This window comes from Triturus cristatus, chromosome 7 (assembly GCF_964204655.1).
Source record: "Triturus cristatus chromosome 7, aTriCri1.1, whole genome shotgun sequence".
Classification (NCBI taxonomy): Eukaryota; Metazoa; Chordata; class Amphibia; order Caudata; family Salamandridae; genus Triturus; species Triturus cristatus.
Genome location: NC_140590.1, coordinates 1,214,426,080 through 1,214,451,521, shown reverse-complemented (window position 1 = coordinate 1,214,451,521; position 25,442 = coordinate 1,214,426,080). Strand labels below are relative to the sequence as shown.

The 25,442-nt window shown below is 53.4% G+C and overlaps 1 protein-coding gene across 1 annotated transcript in view; it reads right to left on the bottom strand.

Annotated features, from left to right (window-relative positions):
* The window catches only part of LOC146811634 (transmembrane protease serine 9-like), a 1,785,969-nt gene that overhangs the window by 777,801 nt on the left and 982,726 nt on the right, over positions 1 to 25,442 (bottom strand). The gene's annotated exons all lie outside the window — the stretch shown is intronic.

Genomic DNA, 25,442 nt, shown 5'->3' with positions numbered 1-25,442 from the left:
CCCGTGAACCTACACCCCAGTACGTTCGAGCCCCACCCCCACCCCAGTACGTGTCATACCCCCGTCTACCTACACCCCAGTACGTTCCAGTCGTACCCCCACCCCAGTATGTGTCGTACCCCCCGTGTACCTACACCCCAGTACGTTCCAGTCGTACCCCCACCCCAGTACGTGTCGTACCCCCGTGTACCTACACCCCAGTACGTTCCAGTCGTACCCCCACCCCAGTACGTGTCGTACCACCGTGAACCTACACCCCAGTACGTTCCAGTCGTACCCCCACCCCAGTACGTGTCGTACCCCCACCCCAGTACGTTCCAGTCGTACCCCCACCCCAGTACGTGTCATAGCCCCGTCTACCTACACCCCAGTACGTTCCAGTCGTACCCCCACCCCAGTACGTGTCGTACCCCCGTGTACCTACACCCCAGTACGTTCCAGTCGTACCCCCACCCCAGTACGTGTCGTACCACCGTGAACCTACACCCCAGTACGTTCCAGTCGTACCCCCACCCCAGTACGTGTCGTACCCCCGTGTACCTACACCCCAGTACGTTCCAGTCGTACCCCCACCCCAGTACGTGTCGTACCACCGTGAACCTACACCCCAGTACGTTCCAGTCGTACCCCCACCCCAGTACGTGTCGTACCTCCGTGTACCTACACCCCAGTACGTTCCTGGCGCACCCCCAACACAACCTCCTAAGTACGGAGCGCACCCCATGCCCCAACATCACAACCGCATGTACGAGTCGTACAAAGCCACACACAAGGACATCATCGTACAACCAAATGGCCCATGTACACACCGTACACACGCTCAAAACGCACGTACACAACCAGGACAAAACAAAACAACACAAGAATACACCATTCGAAAGGCACAAAGCCACTAAACATGGCCAACAACCACTAAAATAACACAATCACTGACCTGCAACTGCCAAAAACAAACAGAGGCCCAATACACCACCACTCCTTATAACACACCCACCCAAACTTCAAACACTGCCACACCCACCCATGGACCAATAAAAAGGGCCCACACACACAAACCATGAGCTACATCACACCTTACACTTGCACACCTTCACACGACCACCCTCACAAACACCCTCTCATCACATTCACACACACACACAACCATCCACACACACCCCCAACATCCACACACCCCCCACACCCACACCATCCCCACCCACACCCCTCACCATGCCCACTACCAAGAATCCAAAGTTCAGTCACCGAGAGTTGGAGGTCCTTGTTGATCAAATCCTCAGAGTCGAGCCACAGATCTTTGGAACATTGGTCAGAAGCACCAGCCTGGCAGCCAAAACAGCCATGTGGCAGACCATCGTCGATGCTGTGAATGCCGTTGCGGACACTAGGAGGACCAAGCAGGATTGCCAGAACAGGTGGTACGATCTGCGGAGGAGGGTCAGAGCCAAGAGGCAGGAGGAACACGACCAGGCCAACGCCACCGGAGGAGGGCCCTCCCGCAGACCCGTACAGTACCATCCCTGGGAGGAGAGGGTGATGGCCATACTGCCGGTGGAGGCAGTTGAAGGATTAGAAGGACTCCGAGACCCGGGTGAGTACACAAACAACGCACCTCACATGGGGGGAACTGCAACCACAACCAAAATTACTAACAGGCACGCAACCACCACAAGCCATCGCATGACTCAACCACACTCCATGAGCAGGCACATGCCACTGCTGCCACCATGCCCCATGCACCCAGCTGGACAATGTCAAGTCACAGGCCACAGAAGACAACAACACATGACACGGTAACCCAGATGGCGGGAGGCTGGGCACCAAAAATCACATAGTGCGACTCCAAAGCAGACAACAATGCCCTCTGCCCATATGGCCTAGGTCACAGCCAGACAAACAGTGTGTCCCAACACAGGAATGACTTGCCAGCAAATGGCGGACGCCTTGCATCAACACATGGGGGTGAAGGCACTGGTGTGCACATGACGGCAGCTAATGAACAGCCAACATTGTGAAAGAGTGGCAGCACACACCACCACAGCAGCAGCGCACAGACACACATCACACCAAATGGGTGCCTGGAGATCAGAAACAAACTCACATCAACAAGCCAAGGGCCACTCAAAGATCTGCTAACAGTCTGTGCCCAGGAAGCTGGGCCGAGGTGACAGAGGGGGACACACAGAGGGAGGGAAAGGGGGACAGAGAAGGAGGGAGAGGGGGACAGAGAGGGAGGGAGAGGGGGACAGAGAAGGAGGGAGACACAGGGAGAGCAAATCAGTCCTTTGGTGTGTGGGAATGTCTGCTCGTCAGCAGGTGGACCGCGTGCATGTAGACAAGGGTGGCCAGTGCCAGAACCCCCCCTCTTCATCATGGCAAAACGCAGGGCCATGTCACAACCTGTACACGAGCACAAGGACAGCTACATGCATCATATAAGTGTGTGGATCCACTCCATGTGCACATGTACAGTGCTACAAGGAAGGCGCAAATGCATGGCTCGCCACACCTGCACACTCCACTGCTGACTGCAGTCACACTTGACGCAGCAAGTAAGACTGTGCCACACATAGTTAAAGGGGCCAAATTGGTGCCCAAGGGACACACCCATGCACAAGTGCACTGTGAGTGGAATGCAAGACAGATCCTAATTCCAAGAGGAAATGTGCCAACTTTGAAACGGATGAAACATGGATGTTGCATGGACCAAAATTAACATTGTCTCTCTCACACACAGGTCAACGTCGTGCTGCACCCCCCAACACTGGGGGGGAACACTCACAGGACCCGGATCTGCAGGAGACCGATCCCACCGGCAGCGACCACTCTCACCACTCTGCGGACGAGCCCGACCAACCTGGCCCCTCTGGTGTCCAACCACCTGCAGCACCTGCGTCAGGTACAACCGTGCCAACCACCACCCCCACTCCTGCCACATCCCAGGAGACACCCAGGATCCCTGCCCCAACACCACAATGCAGCCAGGCTCGCCAGGAGGGACACGGTGTCCCGGGCACCCAGGAGGAGGCAGGCGACAACGCCAATGCCACCCCTCAGGGGTCCCGGAGACCCGATGTGCCCACAAGTGCAGGCCAGGCGCAAGTGGGCAGGGGTGGTGGGAGTGGAGGACGGCGGAGGCGCGAGCCTGACCAGTTGGCTGGGGATCCGGTATTTTCCCATGTCCGTAACATCCTGGACTCATACCGGCAGGACACCACGGGCATGGCCCAGGTTGTGTCCGTCCTCGAGGGGATCAAGACCCAGCAGGCCCAGCAACATGCGGAGCTAATAGCCTGTCTACTGGTACACCAACGGAGGATGGAGGACAGACAGGCTGAGCAAGTGACGTCGTTCCAGGGGATTCACGCTACACTCCGTCGGATGGCCGACACCATGGCCGACCCTCCCTGTGCCAGAAGGCGGAGAACATCACCACCCACAGGGAGGGATCAGGAGGAGGAGGAGGAAACATCCGACGGAGCATCCCAGACGTCGTCACGGCCTGCTGGTGATGTTCCCCGCAGGAGGCCGGGTCGTCCACGGAAAGGACCGTGAGGGTGGCTGCTACATCACCATCTCCCAGGACACCTGGCCTGGCACCTGGCCCACTGGAGCAACAGCATCACAGCATCAAGAGACATTCTCTGCCACATGGCCCTGCTGGTCACTGGCTGACCAATGTTGACAAAGACTGTGGCATGGACTCTGAGGATTTCCAATGGCAAGGACACCAACTCCCCTACTGAACTTTGGATTCCCTAATCCCGGAAAGCACTTCACTTTGTCCCCCCCCCCCCCCAATAATAAATCACACTATTAAGAGTAGATGCCTGCTGGTAGCATTATTACCTAAAATGTGTCTTGTAAAGTCTAAACATGCCTGAGTCATCTGTGCTCTTCAACCATCCACACCCTGGGGCCTGAGTCTGGCACAGGACACATGGGTCACAGTTTATTAGGCAAGACAGACATGGAGCACCATACACACCCGTGATGGGCACAACCAGCTGAGGGGGTGGCCGAACAACCGTGCTGACAGACACATTGAGGAGTACAGCAACAGTCATGCGCAGAGGTCAGGGATCCTGGCCAGTGTCCTGGGGGGCACCCAGGTATGTGTAGACAGGTGGCAGAACCATGTCCTGCAAGCTTGAGTCCGGTGGATGCAGAGAATGGGGTCATGGACAACGTTGGATGCATGGTGATGGCACATGTCACAATACCCACACAGTCATGGACATCATGCCCAATACACAGTCTCAGCACACACACACAGCTTGCATCTTGCCACTCGACACATTGACACATAGCCACAATCAGGGAATACCATGCCAGACATGCAGGATGCACCGTGCCAACACACCAGCATTGACTGAGAAGAGGCACCTTGGAGGCATAGGGACACCTTTATTAGTCATGTTTTTGGGATTGCAGAGGCAACTTGAAGTACACATGAACACATCATGTGGAGTAACATGTGGGTCCAACACTGGCACCCCCCTTCTGCAGCACAAATGCGTGATAGCCATGGTACTGGCACACAAGCGTCGGCTAACAGCTAAATACCCACAGCTGCACACGGAGAGCCTGCCATACACCATAGATCCGCTGATGTGGAAGTCCCACGCCATGTCAAGCCAATGTTAACCGTATGTGTCCGAGGGCAGTGTCACACACATTGATGCCATCATCACAATCCACTATCCCATCACTGATGACTGACAACCAGGCAGCCCATCTATTCTGGTGTACCCAGCTGCATGTCGTGTCCCATGGGGATGCCACATGTCTTCAGAGGAACCAAACCCCGACCGGGGCAGTGTGCACACATCGTGAACAACTGCCACACCCAATACACCCCAGATGCATCCCTTACCCCATGGAGACTTCCAAACGTGTCCGTGCCTGTAACGCTGAGTCAGCCCACGATGCCATGTCCATGAGGAATAGCAGTGCCACAACAATGCAACCAGCAGATGGCATGCGCAGGTACCTGGGGAAGAGAGACACACAAGAAGTCAGCCACAAAAAGCACAGCCACTTGCATGTGCATTGACTCGACACATGTATGGATTACAACATGCTAGGTCACAATTATGAGTGGGGAAATACTACCATCACTGCCACCATCACTCCAGTGACACACCCACACACACCTCAGACTCACGTGCCATACATGCAGGTGGACACACACATCACAACACATGCCACACGGGGACCAAGGCGTGCACACTCAGACACTGGTACTCACCACTAAGCAAAGAAGTCGCGTATGAGCCGAGTCCGGATGTCCTCTTGCGGCTCCACATCCTCCACATCACTAGCCCCATTGCCAAGCCCTTCGTCCTCCACGGGTGGATGGTCCTCGTCATGTTGATTCAGGATGAGTGGCACAGCTCTTTCAACTGCCATGTTGTGCAGCATGCAGCAGACCATGAAGATCTTGCAAACCTTCGCCGGGGCATATGGGAGTGCGCCGCCGGTCTTGTGGAGGCACCGGAATCGGCTCTTCAGCATGCCAAACGTCCTCTCTATCACTCGCCTTGTCCGGCCATGGGCGGTGTTGTAGCGGAGCTGGGCCGGCGTGATGGGGTTGCGGAGAGGTGTCAGCAGCCAAGGCATGTTGGGATAGCCAGCGTCCCCTACATGGAAAGCACATGGATATCGTTAGAACTGGCGAAGCGGTCGTGCTGCTCGGCTATACAGAATACAGGACAGACAGACTGTACCCACCAACAACACATGCCCGTTCGTTGCGCAGCTGCATCATCATATCAGGCATCCCGCTACGCCTCATGATGTAGGCATCGTGTGCTGATCCTGGGAAACGAGCACAGACATGTGAAATCACCATGTTGGACAGACACACCACAAGGGCATTGATGGAGTGGTAGTGCTTCCGATTTCGGTACGCCACCTCCCGTGCGTGTGGTGGTACCAAAGCTACATGTGTCCCATCTATGGACCCAATGACATGGGGCATCCCTCCCAGGGCATAGAATCCACGCTTGACCTCTGTCATCTGTTCAGGGGTTGGGAACTTGATGAAGTCATCCAGGTGAATCAACATGGCCTCTAAGAAATCATGCAGCACACCGCTGAACATGCTCTGGGACATGCCACCAACATGAGCTATGGTATTTTGAAAGGTACCCGTGGCAAGGAAATGTAGGGCAGCCATTACCTTCAGCTGGGGTGTCAGTGCCGTGGGATACCTGTGCAGCGGTTGCAGGTGTGGTGCCAGTCTCGCCGTCAACTCCAGAATCAACGGTTGGGTGAAGCGGTAGAGCCGGATGCTGTCATTCTCCTGCATGGCAGCCAAGTCTGGAATTATCCGGACAAGAGGCGGTGCTCTGCAGTAATGAGGAAGTGACAAGGAAGAGTGAGTGCACTACGACAACAATTCATATGTACTGAGCACATGTCAATCTGTCAATACACATATGCTACATATGGAGTCAGGTCTGTGCTACATGCCCAGGACACGTATGGATGCAAGGTGACACTCCTTCCAAGACCCAGCTACACACGGTGATTGAGAACCTCCCCATGGCACGCCATGGGAATAGCTGTGTCCCAGTGCAAGTGAACAGCCCGACGCAAGACAGGAGTGACATACACCCACACATCAGCAGAAGTGGGATGCCGATTGCAGAGACTGGTAGCGGAACACTGGAGCCACAGGTCACATGACATTACACTAGTCCAGCCCACACACCTTGCCATGAAGGTGCACATGTCATGACTCACCACACATTCCTTGTGAGGATGCTGACATGGCCTTGTCACGCTACTCCGTGTCCCATGCATACATGTGCACCTCACATCCGATACCACATGTGGCATGGTGTGCGGAACAGTGTGCAATGACAATCTACACACAGACACATGTTGGTTGCTGCAACGGCTGCAGCTTTTGAGGGTGCTACAACATCAACCTGATGTAAATCCCGGACACATAGATGACATAGTCACATTGTGCACTGTGGGTAGTGACAAGTCATGTGTCATGACCCCTGTACCGGGCATCATGGGACACTTCCGTGTGTTGGTGTCCGTGCCATGCCAGTGACGCTCACCCCAAGTGCGCAGTCCGACATGCACACATGTCAAAGGAGTCAAGGGCATGCCTGGCACACATTGCACCCTCACACAGTACACCTGTACACATCTCATCATACATCTGGTGCCTTCTCCACTCAGGAGGCATGTTCCACATCACAGCCTGTGACACCTGTGCCCCACACATGTAGTAATGCACAGACGATGCCTTGATGTCCATTCCTGGACAAGTATGTCCATCCATGGACAAGTATGTCCGCCCTATTCCTACCTGTGTGTCGCCTATCACCACAGTGATGTGTACAAACCGCCGTACTGCTGCTAAGAGGGCCTGTGTATGTTCCCAAATCACTGTGGGAGTGCTGCCGTATGTGTACCCATCGTGATGGCGAGCGTACAGGCATTTGTACGGTCCGTACCACTACGAGTACGCATACGCGTGCAGACCCATAGTGAGAGGGCCGTACACTCGCATGTACGCTCACTATCACTATGGGTCTGCACGCGTATGCGTACCCGTAGTGGTACGGACCGTACACACGCATGTACGCTCACTATCACTATGGGTCTGCACGCGTATGCGTACCCGTAGTGGTACGGACCGTACACTCGCATGTACGCTCACTATCACTATGGGTCTGCACGCGTATGCGTACCCGTAGTGGTACGGACCGTACACTCGCATGTACGCTCACTATCACTATGGGTCTGCACGCGTATGCGTACCCGTAGTGGTACGGACCGTACACACGCATGTACGCTCACTATCACTATGGGTCTGCACGCGTATGCGTACCCGTAGTGGTACGGACCGTACACACGCATGTACGCTCACTATCACTATGGGTCTGCACGCGTATGCGTACCCGTAGTGGTACGGACCGTACACTCGCATGTACGCTCACTATCACTACGAGTACGCATACGCGTGCAGACCCATAGTGATAGTGGGCGTACATGCATGTGTACGGTCCGTACCACTACGGGTATGCATACGCGTGCAGACCCATAGTGATAGTGAGCGTACATGCGAGTGTACGGTCCGTACCACTACGGGTACGCATACGCGTGCAGACCCATAGTGATAGTGAGCGTACATGCGAGTGTACGGTCCGTACCACTACGGGTACGCATACGCGTGCAGACCCATAGTGATAGTGAGCGTACATGCGAGTGTACGGTCCGTACCACTACGGGTACGCATACGCGTGCAGACCCATAGTGATAGTGAACGTAGGCATGCATGTACGGGCCGTTGCCATGCATTTGGGGTGCCCTAGGGCCCCGAAACGCACCGTACCTGTGTGTGATTCTCCAAATTACATAGGGGACAAGTATTAAGGCCTACATGCATGCTGGTTGTCATGGAGACCAAGTTCAAATTTTGAAATTGTTCTGGAAGGTGCACAGCAGAAGTCAGTTGGAATTCTTCTACTTTGTTGCAATGTGTTTGTGGGGCTGACATCATGCAGGAGAATGAAACCGATAGAGAACCCACACACTGCTAGGTTTGAAGGGATTGGTGGAAACATAGGATGCAAATGTGAGTGACCAATCACTCTGTACTCCTGTGCATGAGACTGGGCAGAAGGGCACATATAAGGCAGCCAGGTCCCATGAGGGAATACTTGCCTGCACATCTTTGCATTTGTCGACCAAGCTGCTGCTACTGATTCCCTGGAACCATGTCAAGGGCTGTGGAGAGGACACAGCCATTCACCCTGGAGGAGAACATGGCTCTGCTGGATGTGATCCTCCCACAGTACCCCATGCTGTATGGGCGACCAGGGTATCAGGTGAGTGCATAGGCCACTGCCACAGACTGTCCCTATGTTGTGACTGTGACTTCCGGCATTGTGTCCTGGTGTGACACACATGCCATGTACTGTCGGGGGGGTACCAGCGGGGGGGGGTGCCTGATGTCTCCCAGCAGTGCCCTGAGACAGGAGGGGTGTGTGCAGATTCCTCCCAGCAGTGCCCTGAGACAGGAGGGGTGTGTGCAGATTCCTCCCAGCAGTGCCCTGAGACAGGAGGGGTGGGTGTGGAGTCCTCCCAGCAGTGCCCTGAGACAGGAGGGGTGTGTGCAGATTCCTCCCAGCAGTGCCCTGAGACAGGAGGGGTGTGTGCAGATTCCTCCCAGCAGTGCCCTGAGACAGGAGGGGTGGGTGTGGAGTCCTCCCAGCAGTGCCCTGAGACAGGAGGGGTGTGTGCAGATTCCTCCCAGCAGTGCCCTGAGACAGAGACAGGAGGGGTGTGTGCAGATTCCTCCCAGCAGTGCCCTGAGACAGGAGGGGTGGGTGTGGAGTCCTCCCAGCAGTGCCCTGAGACAGGAGGGGTGTGTGCAGATTCCTCCCAGCAGTGCCCTGAGACAGGAGGGGTGTGTGCAGATTCCTCCCAGCAGTGCCCTGAGACAGGAGGGGTGGGTGTGGAGTCCTCCCAGCAGTGCCCTGAGACAGGAGGGGTGTGTGCAGATTCCTCCCAGCAGTGCCCTGAGACAGGAGGGGTGTGTGCAGATTCCTCCCAGCAGTGCCCTGAGACAGGAGGGGTGGGTGTGGAGTCCTCCCAGCAGTGCCCTGAGACAGGAGGGGTGGGTGTGGAGTCCTCCCAGCAGTGCCCTGAGACAGGAGGGGTGTGTGCAGATTCCTCCCAGCAGTGCCCTGAGACAGGAGGGGTGTGTGCAGATTCCTCCCAGCAGTGCCCTGAGACAGGAGGGGTGGGTGTGATGCACAGTGTGACCCTTGATCATTGATTGTGACATTGCCATCATTCCACCTGTGTACCCACTATGGCACGTACTGCCTTTTCCCTCACCAGAGGATGATGTCCCTATGACAGAGGTGCAATGCGTTGGCTGCATGACATGCCTTGTTGTAACCAGCTAATTTGTTCTCATATGTCTCTCTGTGACATGTGGCTGGTGTATTGATGTGGTGTCACTTGTTCTTCCTCACAGGTAGGCGCCACTGCCAAGGAGCAGATCTGGCTGACCGCCGTCAGTGCCGTGAGGCGTGTGGATGGTCGGAGGCGGAGCCTGTCCCAGGTGAGGAAACGCTGGCAGGATATCCGGTGCTGGACGCGGAGGATTGCACGGCTCCTGCTGGGGGACTCACCTGAGAGCCACAAGAACCGCGGCCGCCGCCGTCTGAGCCACCTCCACAGGCGTGTGCTGCCGGTGGTCTTTCCAGACCTGGAGAGGCGCTTACAGGCGATGCAGCAGCCGGAAGGGGGTAGGTACATGTGCGTTTGTTGTGTGTCACCGGCATTTGTAAGGGCACAGTGGCATGAATTCACTGGCAGGGTTTAAAGGTGCTGTGCAGATCCAGTTTGCCCCAGTATAGCGCTGCGCCCCTGCCACCCTTCCCCTCCTTGCAATGTGTTCCCTGGTCTGTGTGTAGTCACTCCTTCACAAGGTAATGTAGGCTGGCGCTTTGTCCACGAGAACAATGACTGTAGCATCATGTGTGGGGGTGGTGTGTAACAGGTTGTGGGACCTTGCCTGTGAACTGTCAAGTTCACTGCATGTGGGTTCCATGTCAGTTGGCACTGATGCTGACTCCAGACATGGGAGTTGGTCTCTCATGTGTCATGCCTCATAGCGCATGTCCTATGTAGTGGCCTGTGACATGATGTGCATGAGTGTGCGATACGCATAGTGCAGGGATGGTGACGTGTGTAGCAGTCATTACCATTCAGTAGCATGTAGTTGCGTGCCCACTACTGTCCCCTGGGGCACCTTATCCTCAGTGTTGTATGTGTCATCATCAACGTGGACACTCTCACTGTCTACAGCGTAGGTTGTGCTCTGTGCCATTGTCCCCTGTCACCATGTATATAGACGTGCTATTATGTACAGGTGTCCACTGTGCAGCCTGACCTGATTGTCCTTCTTCATACTCACAGTTGCCAGTGCCTGTGTGTCTTGTTATACTCATCTGAGGATGGGAACTGGTACCTCATTATTTGTACATGCGCACCTTGGCTGTTTGGCGTCCAATCTTGCTTTTTGCCTGCCCCTGTGTTTATCACCCAGACTATGAGTTGTTGGTGCCACCTGTGTCTCAACAATTTGCCTCGTGTGGGGGTTTGTTGGGGCGGGCAATGCCTATGTGTCAAATCCGGATTTCTACTTGCTGGGTCTGGCCAGTGTGTGATGTTACTGGACACACACGCAAGGTGCAGTGACCGAGTCATGTTGGGCATGTTTGCAGCATTACCTATGCAGCATGTGTCTCAAGTTCATGGATATGGTCCCTGGTCATCGGTATTTTCGCCAACGCTGTGTGGTGCAGATGCAGTGCTGGATTGTCCCCAGGGCCTGGGTGCTATGTCAGACTCCGTTTCCTGTCTTTAGCTATTGTCTCATGCTCTCCATGGTATTTCAGTGGCATGGTGGCTCAACCAACTGTGTGTTTCATGCCCTACATCGGTACCTTGTTTTGAAGATGTTAGGGATCTTCCTTTTCAGGCTATGCAATGTTACCTATGTCGATTGGACTCATGTGACTGATGTGTACAGCTGTCTGATTAATTTCTGTCTCTCCACCCTGCCCACAGCATCGTCGGGGGACACAGAGGGAGACATGGACACAGGCAAGGCGGAGGGACCGAGCACCAGTGCCAGCCGTGACATCGGGGCTGGTACATCGAGTGGGACAGAGGTGGAGGATAGTGCTGCCGAGGACCTGTCGACTGGCACGTCAGAATACGAAGCTGACAGGTCCGAGGAGGAGTTCTCCGAGTGGGCGGTGGCTGCACCAGCAGCTGACAGCGGAACAACACCTTGCACCGCCCCCTCAGTTCCCATCAGCCGCCTCCCACTTGCTCGTGTCCCTTCCCAGCGTGCCCGGTCACCGCATGTCTCCTTCCTGCCAGGCACCGCACCCCCTGCCCCTGTCTCCACTGCTGCCGCCAATGCTGAGTCTATGGACATCCAGCGGCAAATGCAGGTTGGTCAGGCTGCGATCCTTAATGTCCTCCATGCCCACGGGAAAACCCTCACCAACATCGAGGCATTCTTGGAGGGCATTCATTCTTCGCAGGCTGACCAACGCAACTTGCTGAGGTCCATAGACTCCACACTGACTGCAGCAGTGGGTCTCCTGCAGCGCGACCTCCCCCCACCTACCCCTGCCCCATCCACACTTCCCACTTCCATGCCTGTCCCACGTACACCCAGACGTCGGCATGCACCCACCACAACAGACACAGGCACCACACCAGCAGGGAAGGTCCACCGCACTCCTCCTGACACGCACACACAGGGTGAGATAGGCACACCCACTGGGTCGGGGGGCAAACGTGTGACACGCAGCCAGAGTGGGAGTCCGCATTCCACACAATCCACTCCCTCCAAATCCCCTCCCCTCAGCTCTCCTGGCCACATCTCCCCCAAGGACTCCTTCATGGCCGCTCTGTCCCTGAGCCCCACAGTTCCACCACCACGCAAGCGGTCAAGGAGGTCCTCGGTCAGGGTGGTTGAGTCTCCCCCCCTGTCTCCACCCTCCCCCGGTGGCGCTGCAACCCCTCCCTCTGACCCCCCCCCCTCCTTGGGGCCTGAGGTCACTTCGGGTGCAGGGGAGTCCCTGGAGGACCTTGCTAAGGTGTGTAGTGCCATCCTGGCCTCCGCCTTTGGCCATGACACACCCCCTGTGGTTGAGTCCTCCATCCCTGCACCCACAACGCCGCCCCTTTGCCCTGATGTCCCTGCGGTGCCTGTTGCTTCCCCCCCCCCTGATGCCCTCACCAGTATGGAAGACGATGCCATTTGACTGTGCAGGCAAGGTAGGGGACACACATCCCACTGTGTCCCCCATCCAGCTGGGAATCATTGACTGCCCTATGGCCTTTGTTAAAATTGAACTGCCTGCGATCCACGGACATTGTGCTCATGCTGAATAAAGCTTAATTTTGTTTACATTATCACACTCCTGCTATGGTGGTATTGGTGTTGGTGGGGCTGCTACATTGTTTTGGGTGGTGTTTAAGGCTTTGGGTGTGTGGGATTAGTAGTAGTGTTCTGCTCATTGGGGCGACCCTGGGATCTGTGTGCCATCACAAGGTGTTGGCTAACTTCCTTAGGTCATGTCAGCAGTTACTGCATGGTTCAATTGTCCCAGGGTGTATTCCTTCCTCTGTGTACCCAGATTTCTTCCCTGCAGGGTGTTCACAATGTTTAGCGCAGAGCTGTGTCTACATGAGCTGTGTGTGTGACGGAGCCCTTCTACTTTGGCCATGCATGCATGGCCATGTCTCCACCTGCAACAATCGTGGCATCCTTGGTGATCACTGTACTTGTGTGTGGAGTCTGTTGACATGAGTTCATGGGGACATGTTCCCTTGTAGGCAGTATGGATGTGGGTAATTCCGGCCTCACACACATGTGTTACACCCCTCCTGTCTCTGGGCACTGCTGGGAGGACTCCACACCCACCCCTCCTGTCTCAGGGCACTGCTGGGAGGACTCCACACCCACCCCTCCTGTCTCAGGGCACTGCTGGGAGGAATCTGCACACACCCCTCCTGTCTCAGGGCACTGCTGGGAGGACTCCACACCCACCCCTCCTGTCTCAGGGCACTGCTGGGAGGAATCTGCACACACCCCTCCTGTCTCAGGGCACTGCTGGGAGGAATCTGCACACACCCCTCCTGTCTCAGGGCACTGCTGGGAGGACTCCACACCCACCCCTCCTGTCTCAGGGCACTGCTGGGAGGACTCCACACCCACCCCTCCTGTCTCAGGGCACTGCTGGGAGGAATCTGCACCCACCCCTCCTGTCTCAGGGCACTGCTGGGAGGGATCTGCACACACCCCTCCTGTCTCAGGGCACTGCTGGGAGGACTCCACACCCACCCCTCCTGTCTCAGGGCACTGCTGGGAGGAATCTGCACACACCCCTCCTGTCTCAGGGCACTGCTGGGAGGACTCCGCACCCACCCCTCCTGTCTCTGGGCACTGCTGGGAGGACTCTGCACACACACCTCCTATTTCTGGATATGTACGCTTGGGACATACACGGTGTGGGTGCGCTCCATGCATTCGAGGTGAGGGTACGGGTCTAGTTACACTGGTGTGGTGGGGGTACGGTGCGTGAGTCCGCGGTTGGGGGTACGGGTCGTACTTACACTGTTGGGGTGGGGGGTACGCTCCTTGCATACGCGGGTGAGGGTACGGGTCGTACTTACACTGTTGGGGTGGGGGGTACGCTCCTTGCATACGCGGGTGAGGGTACAGGTCGTACTTACACTGTTGGGGTGGGGGGTACGCTCCTTGCATACGCGGGTGAGGGTACGGGTCGTACTTACGCTGTTGGGGTGGGGGGTACGCTCCTTGCATACGCGGGTGAGGGTTCGAGTCGTACTTACACTGGTGTGGTGGGGGTACGGTCCGTGTGTCCAGGAGTCGTACTTACACTGGTGGGGGTGGGGGTACGGTCCGTACGTCCGCGGGTGAGGGTTCGAGTCGTACTTACACTGGTGTGGTGGGGGTACGGTCCGTGAGTCCGCGGGTGGGGGTTGGAATCGTACTTACACTGGTGGGGGTGGGGGTACGGTCCGTACGTCCGCGGGTGAGGGTTCGAGTCGTACTTACACTGTTGGGGTGGGGGGTACGCTCCTTGCATACGCGGGTGAGGGTACGGGTCGTACTTACACTGTTGGGGTGGGGGGTACGCTCCTTGCATACGCGGGTGAGGGTACGGGTCGTACTTTCACTGTTGGGGTGGGGGGTACGCTCCTTGCATACGCGGGTGAGGGTACGGGTCGTACTTACACTGTTGGGGTGGGGGGTACGCTCCTTGCATACGCGGGTGAGGGTTCGAGTCGTACTTACACTGGTGTGGTGGGGGTACGGTCCGTGAGTCCAGGAGTCGTACTTACACTGGTGGGGGTGGGGGTACGGTCCGTACGTCCGCGGGTGAGGGTTCGAGTCGTACTTACACTGTTGGCATGGGGGGTACGCTCCATGCATACGCGGGTGGGGGTACGGGTCGTACTTACACTGGTGGGGGTGGGGGTACGGTCCGTACGTCCGCGGGTGAGGGTTCGAGTCGTACTTACACTGTTGGGGTGGGGGGTACGCTCCTTGCATACGCGGGTGAGGGTACGGGTCGTACTTACACTGTTGGGGTGGGGGGTACGCTCCTTGCATACGCGGGTGAGGGTACGGGTCGTACTTTCACTGTTGGGGTGGGGGGTACGCTCCTTGCATACGCGGGTGAGGGTACGGGTCGTACTTTCACTGTTGGGGTGGGGGGTACGCTCCTTGCATACGCGGGTGAGGGTACGGGTCGTACTTACACTGTTGGGGTGGGGGGTACGCTCCTTGCATACGCGGGTGAGGGTTCGAGTCGTACTTACACTGGTGTGGTGGGGGTACGGTCCGTGAGTCCAGGAGTCGTACTTACACTGGTGGGGGTGGGGGTACGGTCCGTACGTCCGTGGGTGAGGGTTCGAGTCGTACTTACACTGGTGTGGTGGTGGTACGGTCCGTGAGTCCGCGGGTGGGGGTAGGAGTCGTACTTACACTGTTGGCATGGGGGGTACGCTCCATGCATACGCGGGTGGGGGTACGGGTCGTACTTACACTGGTGGGGGTGGGGGTACGGTCCGTACGTCCGCGGGTGAGGGTTCGAGTCGTACTTACACTGTTGGCATGGGGGGTACGCTCCATGCATACGCGGGTGGGGGTACGGGTCGTACTTACACTGTTGGGGTGGGGGTACGCTCCATGCATACGCGGGTGGGGGTACGGGTCGTACTTACACTGTTGGGGTGGGGGTAGGCTCCATGCATACGCGGGTGGGGGTACGGGTCGTACTTTCACTGTTGGGGTGGGGGGTACGCTCCTTGCATACGGGGTGGGGGTAGGGTCCGTACATATCCGTCCCCACACTATGTGATGCTTGTGCGGGCCGTACCCAGGCCTTTGCCACGTGGGTACGATCCGTCCCGCCATTGTTGGGGTGACGTGTGTGTGGGCGTGGTACGACTCGTACCCACGCTCTTCAGGCGTGGGTACGGGACGTACCTGTCTGGTTGTGTTGCCGGTTCGCGTGGTGACGGACTTCCGTTGTGGCGGTCGCTGGCTTATCAGGACACGCCCCCACCCCCTTGTGGTGACCAGGGCATGGGAGTCAGGTATGTCCAGGCCATGTGTGGTGTGTGACTTATGTGGTTGTTTTGTGGCCTGCCCTGGTCGTGCCACCCCCACCCCACCCCACTTTCCCCCCTCCCTTAGTTATTCTGACCTTCTGCGGCGTCTGCGTCGTAACCTGTAGAGGAGGTGTACTGCTATGAGGGCAGGGATGACTCGTAGGTCGGGTCCATGTCTGTCCGTCGCGTACTGGTACTCCTTGATCGCGTCGTCCTGTCGCGTACGGGTCCGCCTTGATCGCGTCGTCCTGTCGCGTACGGGTCCTCCTTGGTGGCGTCGTCCTGTGTGTCCGTCACGTACTGGTCCTCCTTGTTCGCGTCGTCGTCTGTCCGTCGCGTACTGGTGGTCCTTGTTCGCGTCGTCCTGATTTCCCGGCAGTTTTTGGCTGCCGCAAAATATTCACCGTGCGGGGTGACGTCGGTGCGAATCGTGATTCCTGGTTCGTGAATGGCTGGCTGCGAGCGTCCCGACGTCAGGTCGGCGCTTTCCCGGATCGCATTGGTAGGTGTTTTTTTGTTCGGTCGGGCTTTTTTACGATTCGTACGGTAATGGTGTACCCGTGCGAATCGTAATTCCTTGTTTGTGAAAATTGACGACCGGGTACGCGTCGGGCGGAGATTGTGCTCCGTCCGACGGTTCGTACCCGGTTTTTGCCGGATCGTGATCGGCACCAATATCTTCATCTCTCAGGACATTTCCAATGCAATAAATGCTAGACATAAAGAATTTGTGGCTCTTCGACCTCAACTGAGACACCTGCACATTTGCCCTCCCGGGCAGTGAATTCATGTAAAAATACATAGTGACTGCACCTGCCTGCAAGGGGATTTGTGGGAGGTCCATAGGCCCCGCTTTCCCTCTCCAGAGGGCTGTTATCAGGAGGTGCACTCACAGTGTGTCACCTAGAAGGTGGCGCACTGCGAGTGCGCCCCCTGAGAGCTTCTTTGCCTCTGCGTCCGCGTCTGTAATTTGGCGCAGGGGCAAAGGAACTCCCTCATTTGCATAGGGCACACCCCTATGCAAATGAGGGAACATCCCCTGAAGCTAGTGTTGGTGCTTTGTGTGCGCCATCGCTAGTGGTATTAATGAAGGGGATGCACAAGCATCTGAGCCCTCTTATGTAATACCAAAGTACCCCGGTGGCACGCTAAGCGGGCGCCAAATGCCCGTTGCGCCCCAGGGGCACTTACTGCAATACGGCCCTTTACATAGAAGCGGTGGTGAGTGTGGACTTTGGTGCCATATTTTGCAACAACTGGAGAATAATACATTGGCCTGCAGAATGGATAGCATCTGCTATCGTTAAATAGTAACATTCTGAGAGGTTTTTTCAATTGTGCTGGCTCTGCGGATTTGGGGTGGTGCTTTTATCCAACAGGAAGATTTGGCCAAATGACATATCCACAGTGGCAGCCGTCAATACCCAGAGTGCAAAGTGCCCTTTTGTCCAAAGACTTCTCAATGCCTTGATCCCTATTTGCCTTGCTTCTGATGTGTACTTTACTACCAAGCATGTGCCCGTGTGAAAAATACAGCAGCTGATGCCCTGCTCATTTCAAAATGGCAAAGATCAGAGCACAGCTAGTTCAGGCAGATAAAGTAAGGACAGCATTCTAGTGCTTAATGAGTAATGAAAGCTCTTCTCTGAAACATGCAGCCATGTGTGAGCATAGAATGCTGAGGCTGCATAATCATAAAGCCACTGCAGGCCTCTTTAATAGATTTATAGCCACTCCCTGACCCTTCAGATCACTCTTGCAGCTTCCTGCTTTCTTCCTTTGTGACGCTTTTCTGTCTTTGACTTCATTCTCTTTCCTATTAGCGTGTTTTTCCCTCTGTTGCTCGCTGTAACTGTCTGATGCAAAAAAATAAGTGCCGACCCCCAAAACTATGTAACATTGCCTTCCATCGGCAACCACAAACTCAAATTCAGCACTGACTTGGCATGCGTATGCAGCAGCATGGCAGGCCTGTGGTGCGATGTTTGATGCAAGCAGCAGGGGGAACAGTTTAGTACAGTGGGGGTCCTACAGTTCATGGCAAAAGAGAGAAAACACAAGTGTGTGATGCTGATTAGGAAGCTATTATCTGCAATTGTCTCCTTTGCAGGCCTCGGAGGAGTAACAGACCTAAGAAAGGATTTTCAAGTGAAGAATGACCTAAAAGCATGGGAATGCCTCACCCAGTAATGCGGTACACTAGAAGTCCAATTGATGTATCCAAGCTCTGAGATATGACGGGTATATTACTAAACATATATTACTTCCAATATGAGACCTTGCTATTCAGGCTAGCATACTAGCTTGCCTTTTTCGGCACCTTTATTATATCTAAATTGGTCATATTCTCCCATTTTGATGTGTTCTCAGGAGTCGGCATCTGTGACATAATCCTTGTAGCTGAGAAACCCTGAAAGTGAGACTAAGGGGATCAAAAACTGATCAGCCGCTGTCAGGACCTACTCGTACAGGGCATCTTAGGATAGGGAGACTATGAAGAAGGAATTTCCCTACACGTCGATGACATACTGTTATATACCGTTCAGTTCCAACTGACGGTTGACAGGCTGCTGCACATCTTCCAGCTATTTGGCAGCTATTTTGGATTTCAAATTAATTGGCATAAGTCCCTAATCTTTCCCCTTACTGAGGATATTCCCGCTCTGTTGTCAAAGTGTACAGCCCTGTCTGTGAAAGATGGATGCAAATATTTAGGCATCCATATAAGGAGGAATGCTGACAAATTCCTGGCTAAGAATTTACTCCAGCTGCTGGAAGAACTGTGGAACGATGTGGCCCACTGGAAGAAACTCCAAGCATCCCTGGTGGGTAGAGCTGTCCTCTTTAAGATGATGGCCCTTCAGCAATTTCTCTATATTATGCAGCACACCCCCTACAAAATACCATTAAACATTTTCCAGAAGGTTGACAGTGAACTGTGCAAACTCCTATGGCATGGGGGTAGTTCAAGAATAGCACCACGTAAGCTCCAAAGGGGAGTATTTGAGGGGGACCTAGCAGTCCCGGATGTACGGAAATATTATTGGGCAGCCTAATTCATTACAATCAATGATTGAGTGTTCACGGATAGAGACAAACCCGCATAGCAGGTGGATCAGCAGGCAATGGGAAGTCAAGGCTACCCAGCAGTATTATACCGAAAGAGGCAGGAAGGAAAGCTACCACCCACACCCAAGCATGGCATGAAGCCTCTAGATTTTTGGTAATGGAAGGCAGGCTAACAGAAAGAACCCTGCTATGCAACAGTGATCTGCTGCGGGAGGTAGGGAACTTGAAGGGTTTCCACAAGTCGGGGCGCCTGGGCATTGACTATTTTGGGTATATGTGGAGAGGCCAGGTACTGATTACATTTGAAGCCCTGCGGGCAGACTATCAAATGACAGACAATGCGAGGTTCTGATACCTGAACTTGGGGCAAGCGCTACGGCAACATGTCTTGGAAGGGGAGCAACTGTCAGAATACACGCCCTTAGAGGACATGCTACTGCTACATTCTATTATACACAAAGCCACCTTCCTAACCTGTAGGAAGCTCATGAACAACTCTCCAGACACTTTGAGAATCCTGAGGGAAGCATTGCTGACAGACTTGGGGCTACTGGAAGAAGATGACTGGGTGGAGGCAATACAGAGCCCTACAAAAGTAGCTATTTGTGTCCGCTTCTGTCTGATGCAACTGAGGATCCTGCACAGATCCTATTCCTCCAAAACACTCTTGCACCAGCTTGGGAGATGCGGTGCAATAGGCTCTTTTTTATCATACTATGGGTCTGTTCAAAATTCAACAATACTTTGGGGAGGTGGTACAGATCATGGCCAGAGTCATGGGCCTAGATGTCCCACTGGAGGTGCTGTGGCATATCCTGTGTGCGATGGGGAAGGAGATGTGGCCCAAATTCCACAAGATGTGGCTGATGTTGGTGGCTCTATTGGCAAAAACAAACATAGCAAGGGTTTGGGAAGCAGATCGTCCTCCAAGGGTGGCAGCCTGGGAAGCGGACCTGGATTGGTGTCAACAAGCTGAGAAGGTGATCTATCAGAGTCGAGGATGGCCGAGACAATGGGAAACAGTTTGGGGCATTTCGGGGGCGTGTGAAGGTCAATAAAGGGGTACCATGGAAGGATCAAGGCCAGGTTAATGAAGGGGCTTGAAAGGTGTTTTGAACTGTGCTACGCAGGTCCTGTTGTAAACTGGTATGCCACTGATGATTATTCAACGTTAATGGACACTGAAAAAGTGCTATGCTTTTACCTTTTTTTTTTATTTAAACTTTATTTTCCAAGTTTTACATATAGAAACCAAATGTATGCAATGGTAAACCGTTGTATATGTATCATATCAATAGACAGCAGAATTTAACAGTTAAGTACAGCAATGTGAACATATCCGTAGGTATGCAAATATCAACATTATACATTCCCAAAATGCAGTTACCCTCTTTTGGTCCCAGCATCTTGTTACAACCATGGCGCAGGAATGTTTCATTGTCTGAATTTGTGTGATTTCTGATATGTGCTAGTCGATGAAGGGTGTCAACATACCTAGGAGTTGATGCCCTGTGTGGAGCAGCAGATATCTGTGGGACGGTTCCCATCAACCCACACCTTCCTGAACAATGCCATTTTCTAATTGTGAATTGGGCAACTGTCTCAATGCGGCTACATAAGCCCGGTATGGGCCCCATATGTCTTTAGGGCGAGATGAGCTAGGCACAATGCTGGCGTAAAGTTCGCTATTCACATTGCAGTACACTAAACTGCGCAACCATCCCATGCAGCGTGGGAGTGGCCCTGCGTCCCCACAGTTAAGCTATTTACCTTTTGGCCAGTAATAATCCAAGAGATGCAAATCTTCTCACTTTTTTAGGAAAGTTGACCGTGTAGCCCAGTAGTGCCAATTCCGGTGTGGGAATCAGTGTGAGATTAATCATGTGACCGAGTGTGGTATGTATCTGCTACCAATATGATTGTAATTTAGGGCAGGTCCATGTGAGGTGCGCAAGTCTGCATGGGGTGCAGAACATTTCTGGCAATTGTGAGGTCAGGAAGGATCTATTCTGTGTGCCATGAGGGGAGTATAATAAATACTGTGTAGATATTTGAAATGCAGCAGTGTATGCCTGCTATTTAGGGAGACTTCCCTGGTGACTGCACAGCATTTCGTCCATTGCTCATCTGTGATGGTGTGGCCCAGATCCAGCTCCCATGTGTTGCGAATGTCTTCATCACCAACCTGTCTGGCATTAGAACATACCTTGTATAGCTTAGAGATGAGGTGTGTACCTGTCTCATTTTCAATGATCATTGTGAGTGGGGCAAAGGAGTCAGGCTCGACAGGATAGGTAGTTAGTATGGTGCATAGAGCAGAGTGGAGTTGCCCCAACACAAAGACGTCCATGAAGGTGTGTGCTTGAAACCCGGCATCCTCCGTAATTGAGAAAATATGTTTAACCGGGTAGAGGTCCCCTATTTTCTCAATGTTGAATTTGCTCAACGTGCGTTGCACCAATTTTTCCCTTGTGATTTGCAACCACGAGGGGTTGGGGAGAGGTAGGGCTGAATAGTATAGTGTGGTGGCACCCACTAGTCTCCGTAATTTATTCCATGCCCAACTGGTGGTGGAGACGGTCTGTATGTTGTGTGGATCTCTAGGAACGCCCTTCGGTAGTATGGCGGCCAGTCTATCGGGCTAGACAAAGTGTGCTTTGGGCCGCAGGAATGGGATTCTTGTGTCAAGGTGGAACCATGCATGCACGTAGCAGCATTGGGCAACTAAATAATATAGTTGAAAATCTGGAACACCATATCCCCCCCCTCATAAGGCAGGGTAAGCACCTGCCAGCAGACGCGTGCTCTTCCCCCCCACACCAGTCTGGTGAGGTGCATATGCAACGTAAAAAAAAACATATTTGTCAGGGGTAAGGGGATATTATTAAAAAGATACAAGAATTTCGGAAGCACCACCATTTTAATTATCACAACCCTGCTTGCTATTGATAGTGGCAGACGTAGCCAGCGCTCTACCAGGGCTTCTAAAGCGCAGATTGTATGCCCATAGTTTAAACTAAGGATTTGTGCAGTGTCTAGGTGGATGTGTATGCCCAAATATTTTACTGAATACGTGCACCATTCCAGGGGGAAGCCGCAATCCCATTGAACCGTGCTCGATGTTAATGGGAAAATAAAGGACTTGTGCCAATTAATGCCTAATCCTGAAAACCATCCAAATCGGAGTATTTCTCTGCTGAGTGGTTCTAGGTTCGCCTGAGGGTCCAGAACGTAGAGAATCGTGTCGTCCGCATACAATGAGACCAGTAATAGGCCAGTTTTAAATTGCAAGCCTCTGTGTAGGTGACGTTCTTGAAAATGGCGGATCAGTGGATCCATGGCCAAAATAAACAAAAGAAGAGATAGGGGACAGCCCTGCCGGGTGCCACGGGATAGTGAGAAGGGCCAAGAAAGAGTGCTGTTTAAGTCTAGCCAGTGGTTTGCAGTATAACAGTGCTGTGGTGGCTAAGAAGCCCATAGGCATGCGCATTCGGGGCATGATCAAAAGGAAGAAATGCCATTCTAAAGAGTCAAAAGCTTTTTACGCATCCAATAGGATAGCGGCAGCCGGTACCTTTGGGTTAATTCTATGTATTACAGCAAATAACGTTCTAAGATTTAAGGAGGTGGAACGATGGGGGACAAAGCCCGATTGGGCTGGGGATATGATGAACTCCATTAACTGGGACAAACGATCAGCGATAATTTTAGCCAATATTTTGTAATCTAAATTTAGTCGTGACAGGGGCCTGTATGAGCTACAAAGGGATGCGTCTTTGCCAGGTTTGGAAAGGAGGATAATGACCGCCTCTCTTAAGGTAGGGGGCAGTACCTATCTTTCAAGTGCTTCAGCATAGACCTCAATTAATTGTGGCGCTAGTAAGTCTTTATAGGCCTTATGGAAGTCTCCGGTAAAACCGTCTAACCCGGGGACTGAGGAGCCTTTGAGAGCCTCAATCGCGCCCAGTACATCGGCCGCAGATATGGGTTCAGCTAGGAAGTCTTGCATGTGTTTTTCCAAATACACCAGCGCTATTTTTGACAAATAGTCTTCCTGGGTTGTATGATTGCTCCCTAGTTTGGAGCAATAAAGGGCTGTAAAATAGTCCAAGAACTCATCGCGGATTGACGGGGTGAAAGATTGCGTTTGAGCCGTGGACGATCGGATTTCAGTAATGTAAGACCTGCTGTACGGGGGGTGGAGCATCTGCGCTAGCGTCCGTCCGGGTCACTCAGCTTCTCCATATCGTCTGGCAGACTGGTATTTGCCTAAGTATAACAGCTCCCTGTCTGCTGTCTCCCAAAATTCAACAAGTAAAGACAACCGTCTGCCCTCTGAGTCTGGGTCAGAGGCGTGCAATGTCGCGGTATCTAAAACCGCGAGTTTGCATTCAATGTGCACTAGCGTGTTACGCAAGTCTTTAATTACCCCGGCATGCTTAGCGATGCAAACACCTCTTATGTATGCCTTGAAGCCCTCCCATAAGACCGCCCATGTGTCCACGGAACCTGTGTCAATGGAAAAGTAGTCTTTGATGGCTTCGCGTACCTCCGCATTAAAGAGTTTGTCATAAAGGGCCCGACTAGGAAATCACCACTGACGCTCGAAGCCTTCAGGTCGAGGAATATTCAAGTGAAATTGTACTGGGAAGACTAGCCAGAATTCGATCCTGGTCCAAGTATTATGTTGGCCCGAATAGTGCGCCAGTTGTCTAGCAAGGAGAGCTGATCACAGAGGTCTAGCAGTGCACAATATGCATGTGGCTTAGTGTCCAGGGAAGTGGAAGTGCTATCTAAGCTTGGGTTCAGTGGTAAGTTAAAGTCCCCCCCCCAAACAGGAGATAACTAGGTTCCAACCTCGCTAGTTGTACATGTAGGGAATTAAAAAAATCAGGGATATCAGTGTTCGGGTCATATATGAAAATCAAGGCTGTGTAGTGTCCCATGAGTGTGCCTGTAACAATAATGGATCGACCCTCTGTGTCCCCTACCACTGAGCTGAGGCTGAAGGGGACCCTCTCATGTATAAGGATGGCTACGCCTCTGGCATAATTACTGTAGTTCGCAAAGTATCTATGCACTCCCCAACTTGCAGCAAAGCGAGCTGCGTGTGATTTGGGCAGATGTGTTTCCTGTAAATAAGCGATGTCTACATTGTGTCGCATTATATAGTTCACAACCTGTCATCGTTTATGGGTATCATTCAGCCCCCTCACATTCCAGGACATTAAGGACAAGATAGAGGAACCTGCGGTGTTACCTAACTGTGCCATGAGAAACGCTCAATATGCAGAACATAAGGATATAGTAAAGAAAACAGAAAAACAGCGACCATTGCGGTGCATAACTGGAAAGGATGTATGATATGAAATTTCACCCCCCCACCCGCCACCCAGCCTCACCCCAACCCAAGCGAGGCAATAACCCAACAGAACGCATAACTTGAAGTACCAATCAACTTTACATTGCAATGTAGAACCCCTAGAAGGGCACGTTCGCAAAGACATGTTCAAACCCAAGGTGTACACCTTGAGGGGTGGCAACACCACGTCAGTCAGCCAACAATTTGAAACAATACAGAGAAAGAACGTACATTATCCCAAGACCATCCTTCAATCAGGATGACGAGACAATACCGCTATATTAACCAGTACCAGAATTGGAGAATAGTTCAGCACTTGCGTCAGAGCCACTGTGCGGAGGGGAATGCCCGTGGCTCCCTGACCCTGTCCTATTGCTGTTTTGTTTGTAAGTGTGGCAGAATTCTTGCGCTTCTGTAGGAGTGTCAAAGACGCGAGCACGGCCACCAATGTCTACTCTCAACCTGGCAGGGTACAACATACCATATTTGAGACCCAGGTTCCTAAGGGTGGCCTTCACCCCATTGAATTTCCGGTGGGCATCTTGCACCATTGCTGTGAAATCAGGATAGAAGGAAAGTTTAGACCCGTGCCATATAGTGTCACCTTGTTCTCTGGCAAGGCGCGACACTGAATCCCGGTCTCGGAAATTCATGACCCGGGCAATAATGGGTCGTGGGGGACAGCCATGGTTTGGCAGAGGACCGAGGGAACGGTGTGCTTGCTCTATTGCAAATCCCTGGGTGAAGGATTCCTTACCTAAATGTCAGATAGTAGTGTCTCTACAAATATGTCTATCCT